This window comes from Callospermophilus lateralis, unplaced genomic scaffold, assembly GCF_048772815.1.
Source record: "Callospermophilus lateralis isolate mCalLat2 unplaced genomic scaffold, mCalLat2.hap1 Scaffold_413, whole genome shotgun sequence".
Taxonomy (NCBI): Eukaryota; Metazoa; Chordata; class Mammalia; order Rodentia; family Sciuridae; genus Callospermophilus; species Callospermophilus lateralis.
The window spans coordinates 255,329-262,927 of NW_027514365.1; the positions used below are offsets into that span (position 1 = coordinate 255,329).

Consider the following 7,599-nt stretch of genomic DNA (forward strand, 5'->3'; position numbering starts at 1 on the left):
TTTGAAGGATTTTTTTCACTTCTCAACCAATATTCTAAGAAACACTCTCAAAACAAGTTGTTTATGTTCTTTTCTTAGCACATGATAAATGTAAAAAAAAGTGGATAAGAATAATAGGTACCTTCATCCTAGAAAGTTATCCCAGCAAAAAATATTTCAGTGTTAAGTGGAAATAAAATAATTTTATTTTAAAGTAAGATTTCATCCTGTGGTCTGGGACAAATTTATTGCTTTTTGGAAATCAATATGTAAACCCTTATATGATATAAAGCCTCTAAATAATAAATTGTTCCTTTTTCAACATTAAGCATGGTGTTCTTTCTGTGTTCAAAAGAATACCATTAAGTTTAAAGCATAAACTTCATTTTCCATGCTGTATGATATGCACTTTGAAATTTGGTAATTATCTCCAACTTATTTCTCCTCATTTATTCCAGATATGTTTTTCTTCTGCAATGTTTTCATTGCCCTTACATCCATCATCAATACTAAAATTACAGTAAACAAAATTTAATTTAACTCATATTTCTTGGTTGTAGATTTTCACAACAATAAAATAAACAATTTAATTATTTATGAATAAAAATTTTATGGGAGATGAATAAGAGTCTTTCTGAATGGATGTAAGTCTATATTCCTCATGCTCACAAGAATTATGCCTGACACATAATAGTGAGTAACTGCTGAACATTTTAAACTTAATATAAGCTGAATGCAGTGGCATGCACTTCTAATCCCTGCTGTTATGGAGGCTGAGGCAGAAGGATCTTGAGTTCAAAGCCAGCCTCAGCAAAAGTGAGGCACGAAGCAATTCAGTGAAGCTTTGTCTCTAAATAAAATCTAAGATAGGGCTGGGGGGCTGGGGTTGTGATTCAGTGGTAGCATGCTTGCCTAGCATGTGTGAGGCACTAGGTTCAATTCTCAGCACCACATACAAATAAATAAATAAATGTTGAACAACAACTAAAAATATTTTTTTAAAAAGATAGTGGTGGGGATGTGGCTCAGTGTTCAAGTTCCCTGAGATTAATCCCTGGTCCTCAAAAAAAAAATAATATATACATGGGCACTGATATAATGATAGTTTGACTTATTTTTAAACTTTACATTAGTGTGAAAGTGATATGCATTGAGTAGTAAACAAACTTCCAACTCTGAATTTTATCCTTTTCCAAGATTAATCATATATGGTATGATAATATTTTTGTCCAGTGTCAGCAAAAGTACAGATCCCAGTGAACCACATCATCATAAGAATAAACAACAAATATTCTACATTGTACTGCACTCGTAGACTGGACTGTTGAGTAGGTGTACTAAATGCATTTTTGACTTATAGTATTTTCAACTTTCAAGGTGATTGAAAATGAATTGAGTACTTTTGAAACTTAATTACTCAGGAACATCTTTATGTATGGATTCCTCAATAATATCAGGTTTATACCACCTATTTCCTAACTGATTTGAAGATCTATAATATAATACATAGCAATACACTATGGCTGCCACTTCAATTTTAAATATAATGCACAATGCATATAATTCTTAACTCTTCACCTGCAATAAAAATATTAACACAAATAACTAAGTTCTTTATTATTCCTAATCCTGCCCTAAATATGACTCTACATAAGTCTCATCTAAATATGCTAACTGTCAAGTTGAATGCTTGGAATTCTAAGTAATTCTGGATTTCCCATCGTGGTATGAAAATTTGCAATTATGCATTTCTTCCCTCTGGGAGAAGGGTGTGGCGTTTGGAAAAGTGGGAGGGTATGTAGAAGCAAGGCACATTTAAGTATAAAAATAATGAATCTACTTAAATTATTGATGAGCAAAATTATTCAAAATATCTAAGAGAAACAAGAACACTAGCTATCTTTAAGATTTTCTTAATAGTGTTTTTTTTTGTTTCTGTGGTTTGATAGTGTTTTTCAATTATATTAAATGGTGTCAAGAGGTCTTTAAAATATATGTGGGCTAGGGTTATAGATCAGTGGTAGTGCACTCGCCGCTCATGTGTGAGGCACTGGGTTCAATCCACAGTACCACATATAAATAAATAAATAGATAGATAGATAGATAAATAAATAATAATCAATAAATAAATGCTTAAAAATGTATATGCAATAGGGCTGAAGACAAAATGTTTAACTTGTACTTACACATGCCAGGCTTCCTTAGATTAGAAAACCTTAAGCAGCTGAAAGAATAAACACTGACAGCAAGGAGCAAGTTAACCAATCTTAAACCTCAAAAAGAGAAGTGTGCAAAATCTAAATTCATGAAAGACAAGTGTCAATTCCATATTAAAAATAGCATAATCCTAAAATCTTATAGACAAGCAGAACATCTGTTAAAAAGAGAGAGATGTCTTTTCATAGTAGGACCATAAAGTGGATCACATTCAGATGCCTATCACACAAAAAGATTAATACGGCTACATCCTGGGAACAAATTTTTACTCCTCAAACTTCAGATAGAGCCCTAATGTCCAGAGTATACAAAGAACTCAAAAAATTAAACAATAAGATAACAAATACCCCAATCAACAAATGGGCCAAGGACCTGAACAGACACTTCTCAGAGGAGGACATACAATCAATCAGCAAGTACATGAAACAATGCTCACCATCTCTAGCAGTCAGAGAAATGCAAATCAAAACCATCCTAAGATACCATCTCACTCCAGTAAGTTTGGCACCCATTATGAAGTCAAACAACAACAAGTGCTGTCGAGGATGTGGGGAAAAGGGTACACTTGTACATTGCTGGTGGGACTGCAAATTGGTGCGGCCAATTTAGAAGGCAGTATGGAGATTCCTTGGAAAGCTGGGAATGGAACCACCATTTGACCCAGCTATTCCCCTTCTTGGACTATTCCCTAAAGACCTTAAAAGAGAGTATTATAGGAATACTGCTACAATGATGTTCATAGCAACACAATTCACAATAGCTAGACTGTGTAACCAACCCAGATGCCCTTCAATAGATGAATGGATAAAAAAATGTGGCATTTATACACATGGAGTATTATTCTGCACTAAAAAATGACAAAATCATGGAATTTGCAGAGAAATGGATGGCACTAGAGCAGATTATGCTAAGTAAAGCTAGCCAATCCCTAAAAAACAAATGCAAAATGTCATCTTTGATATAAGGAAAGTAACTAAGAACAGAGCAGGGAGGAAGAGCATGAGAAGAAGATCACCATTAAACAGCAACAAGAGGGGGGAGGGAAAGAGAGAGAGAAGGGAAATTGCATGGTAAAGGAAGGAGACCCTCATTGTTATACAAAATTACATATAAGAGGAAGTGAGGGAAAAGGGGAAAAAAGAGAGAGAAATGAATTACAGTGGAGGGGGTATAGAGAGAAGGTGGGAGGGGAGGGGGGATAGTAGAAGATAGGAAAGGCAGCAGAATAAAACATACACTAGTATGGCAGTATGTAAAAAAGTGGATGTGTAACCAATGTGAATCTTCAGTATGTATACGGGGTAAAAATGGGAGTTCATAATCGCTTTAATCAAATGTATGAAATATGATATGTCAAGAGTTTTGTAATGTTTTGAACAACTGATAATAAAAAAAATTTAAAAAAGATTAATATGGAAAAACTATTTAGATGAGGGTAACTGGGAAAGTATAGGGTTTGAAAACTAAGGCACATGAGATTTTTCAAGCTCAAATGTAATAGAGACAAAAAAGTTCTATATAGTCACATTGGTATCGGAAGATTTAAAAAAATAAGAAAAATTAATTTTGCTCAACAAAAGAAGAGATGTTCATGAATGAAAGTTGCTATATTGGTGAGGTAGTGTATCTTTGTCACTTTCCATGTTCAAGCAGGACATGTATTGGTATCTTTGAGAGGTATCACAAAGTAACTCCTTTATTAATTCAAGAGGGTGTAAATTCTCCAAATGATTTCAAACATCACTTGTATCTCTATGATTTTTTTTTCCATTAATAAATGACAAATTAGCCTTGTGGAAGTGCAGACAAGGTACATTCCCAAAGAACATGCTACAAAAGTTACAGACTGCCAAAAAATTTTTCATAGGTGTTAGCTATGTTTTTTCTTGACACGATTTTATTAGAGTGTGCATATGTAGTAAAAACAAATTAAGCAGACTCACAAGTAAACGTTTGTGGTGACCGTGAGAGGAACTAAACATTCTTTCTAATTTGAAATTATCAATTTTATACAATTATTTTACTAGATAAGTTTTTGTAAACAAATCTTGATATATTCAATAAATTAAAAAAGAGACAATCTTATGAGAATAAAATGTAAAAATTAGAAAACACAGTTTTATAATGTCTATCTTTTGAATCACCCACAAACAAGAACTTATAAAGTATGCACAATTTTTTTCCCAACATATCTTTGGGACTTAGCTTTATTGATGAAATAATTGAAAGCAATTTCTAGAAAATACTATGCTATTGGTACTTATATTAAAATATAATTTAGATATTAAACCAAATAATTGTATACTAGAAGTTCACTGAATACAAGTGCCAGGGCTAAAGGAGTCCAAGTCTAGTTCACTAACACTCCTTTGTCTTTTAGCATGAGGAACATAAAACCGAAACATCTCACATTATCTTTCTTGCTATATAATTCACAGTGGTACTGCACTGGCTAGTTCTTACCTAACAGATAGACATACTATTATTTTCAGAATTACTGCTTGTGAAAAAAATAAAAGATTGCTAGTCCTAATCTTGTTTACTTAAGTGAGTTCTTAGAATCTGACAATGCATTAACCCCATAAAATTGGCCCAAAGGAACCAGAAAACAACTTAGATATGATTGGTCTTTAAGCTTTATTAATTTAGGAAAAATGACAGGGTAATTTTTATTGTTTGCACCTGTCAAGAACAAAGTCTTTATTGTTGCAGTTTACAATGATCAGGAGATTCTCCCGCAGGCTACGGCTGAACTTCAACCCACTGTTGAAAAGACTAACACAAATGTGTGTCGCCAAGAATTTGATTTCTAGTAAGAAAATATTTTAAGAAACCCACATTTATGATATACCACACGGCAAGTGTTCAAATCTGAAGTTTTTTTTTTTTAAGTTAAAATTTTAACTTATTTTAACACACCTCAATGAAGTAGGGAAAAGGCAAAATACAAGGCATATACAGCATATCAAAGAGGCAGCCTTTTAGAAATCATGCTGTAGAAAAGATAAAGCAGGACATGTGGTGAACTAGTTCAATCAAGCTTTTATGATACCATACGTAAATATGGCAATCTGAAGAATTTGCAAAGATTTATTTTTGTCTATCTCCAGTTTAAGTAGATACGTCTGCTCACAGTAAAGCTGTGTAAGAGCACACAAAAGCTGAACACAAACAGTAAGATCAGACCCAGCAATCCAGAGCTGCAGCAATCCAGAGCTGCAGAGTAAGACCAAGTAGGTGCCTTCAAAAGCAGTTCAACCGTCCAGGCGATGGCGGACAGTTGGGGGCTGGGGTCGGTACCCAGCAGAAGGCCCTCAGGGTGCGGGCTGCACCGTGGAGCCTGCAGCTGTACCTGGGTTCCATGGCTCCTGATGGAGACAGCCAACGTCCACTATATCTAACATGCCGTTGAAAACAGGTATTATAAGGCCACAATATTTCTTTTGGACGAATCCCTTACTGTAGTATTTTTTTTTCCTATTAATGTAGTTCAGTCTTTTGAAATATAAACTATTTTAACAATTAAGGTTACAGTTAATTTTTAATTACTACATAACTAGTATATTATTTATACTATTTATACCTAATATCCAAAGGAAATTTACTACCAAATCTTACAGTAACTATCAGTCTGACATGCTTATTAATTGATCCCATAGGTATAATTACAGGCCAGCATGATTTTAGTGTCTGCTGTTTCATTTTACTAAGTTATGAGTGCAGCATTTATGGAACAAATAAACTCAAGTGGTGTGGCCACCCAAGGATCACCTTAGCGCCAGCCGTCATCTCAGGAGGGAATCCCAGCACGCCAACAATGCCAGGTCCACATCTCCCTCAAAAGGTGCTGGTGGAGGTTGTCAGACGCCTCCCAATGTAGATCCCCAATCCAATGGCCAGGAGATGGGACAGCAACAGAGATGGAAGAAAGACCTTGAGGAACTCTGCCGAGAAGATGCCCCCCTTCTTCATGACACTGGTGTTCCTCATGCTGAGCGTGGCCGTGCGCTTGGGGTGTCGGAAGAGGAACTCCTTGGGGGGGGATGTTTTCTGGCCGACTTGACCAATCCCATATCCAGTCTGAGTTTTTCTTTAAGATGCTTTCGACCTCTTTCCTTCTCTGAAGATAATCTTCCTCGGACTGAGAGCTGTTCTTCTCGCCGAGACTGTGGACATCTGTTTCTGAAGCTCTCGTGTTTTCTTGAGGCGTCTGTGAGCGCGGTGGGCTGTCACAGTGAGAGCTCTTGGAACTACTCCGTCCAGATTCGTGCTGGGCGTCCAGCAGTATTTTTTCCATGTCACCATTATAAATAGATACTGAGGCTGGAACACCGCTCCCATTCCCGCTGCTGAAGTGCAGCTCCACCCAGGAGCCCTGAAGGGTTTCCTCCTGCATCCCGGGGGCTCCGCTCTGCGACATGGCGCCGGAAAGTGGCTCGACAGCGGGGTTGCGCTCGGCTGCGGCTGCCTCGGCGGCGACCGCGATGGAGGACGCACGCCGCCGGCCGACCGCTCAGCACTCTCAAATCTGAAGTTGAAAGAAGATTATATTTACCCAGTAAGGTCTGTATTATCCTAAGTCTTTTGTCTTTAAGATACTCTACTTCTCCTGTATCACAAATTGTGCTAGAGACACAATCTTAAAAGTGTTTTATGCTACCTATAAAATAGATTTTCCTTAAAATTGCCACAACTATTCCATCATCAAGAAGTCTGAATTTTTTTTTACTCAAAAGATTTTCTTGTTTTTTAAAAAGTGCCAGCTTTCATTCACTCTTTCCTCCATCAAAATAAAAGGATTGTGACTACTACTTTAAAAGAATGTTTTGTTATATCTCATAAAATTTGTTTTTAAAGCTACACTTTATGAGTTGGACAAGAGTGTAAAATTCTAAAAAATCTTGGATAGACTTCTCAATGCATTTCAGTACATTTTTACTTAGCATACATTTCTAAAATAGTAACATATAGAATATTTTTTTCCATCTGCTGCAGGTAAATAAGTGCTCAAAGTATAATCTGCAAGAATTTGAAGTTGGTTAAAAGGTGCAATATCAAACGTATTAATATTGTCATACAACTACAATATAAAAATCTTGATTGAAAGACTCATTTTCTGACCAATTTGTTAACTTTGAATGTTTCAAAATTTGAAAAAATACTATAGAAGAAAATTCATGTATAACACATCACCAACATCATTATCAGCCTTTAAGCCATTATATAAAATAAATCAGGTTTTAGATAAATAGAATTTTTTAAAAATTTCATGTTAAATACTATAGTTTCCTAATGCAATATCTTAGCTGTACCTTGTGCTTTTTCACATTAGTAATTAGATTAGAATTAAGCACTTTAAGTGAACATAAACTATAGAAAAGGAAAACAATGGTAAAATGTGGG

At 35.4% G+C, this 7,599-nt stretch overlaps 1 pseudogene; it reads right to left on the reverse strand.

Moving 5' to 3' along the window:
- Positions 1-5,994: 5,994 nt before the first annotated feature.
- Positions 5,995-6,647, reverse strand: LOC143387760 (BCL2/adenovirus E1B 19 kDa protein-interacting protein 3 pseudogene; annotated as a pseudogene).
- Between the last annotated feature and the right edge of the window lie 952 nt (positions 6,648-7,599).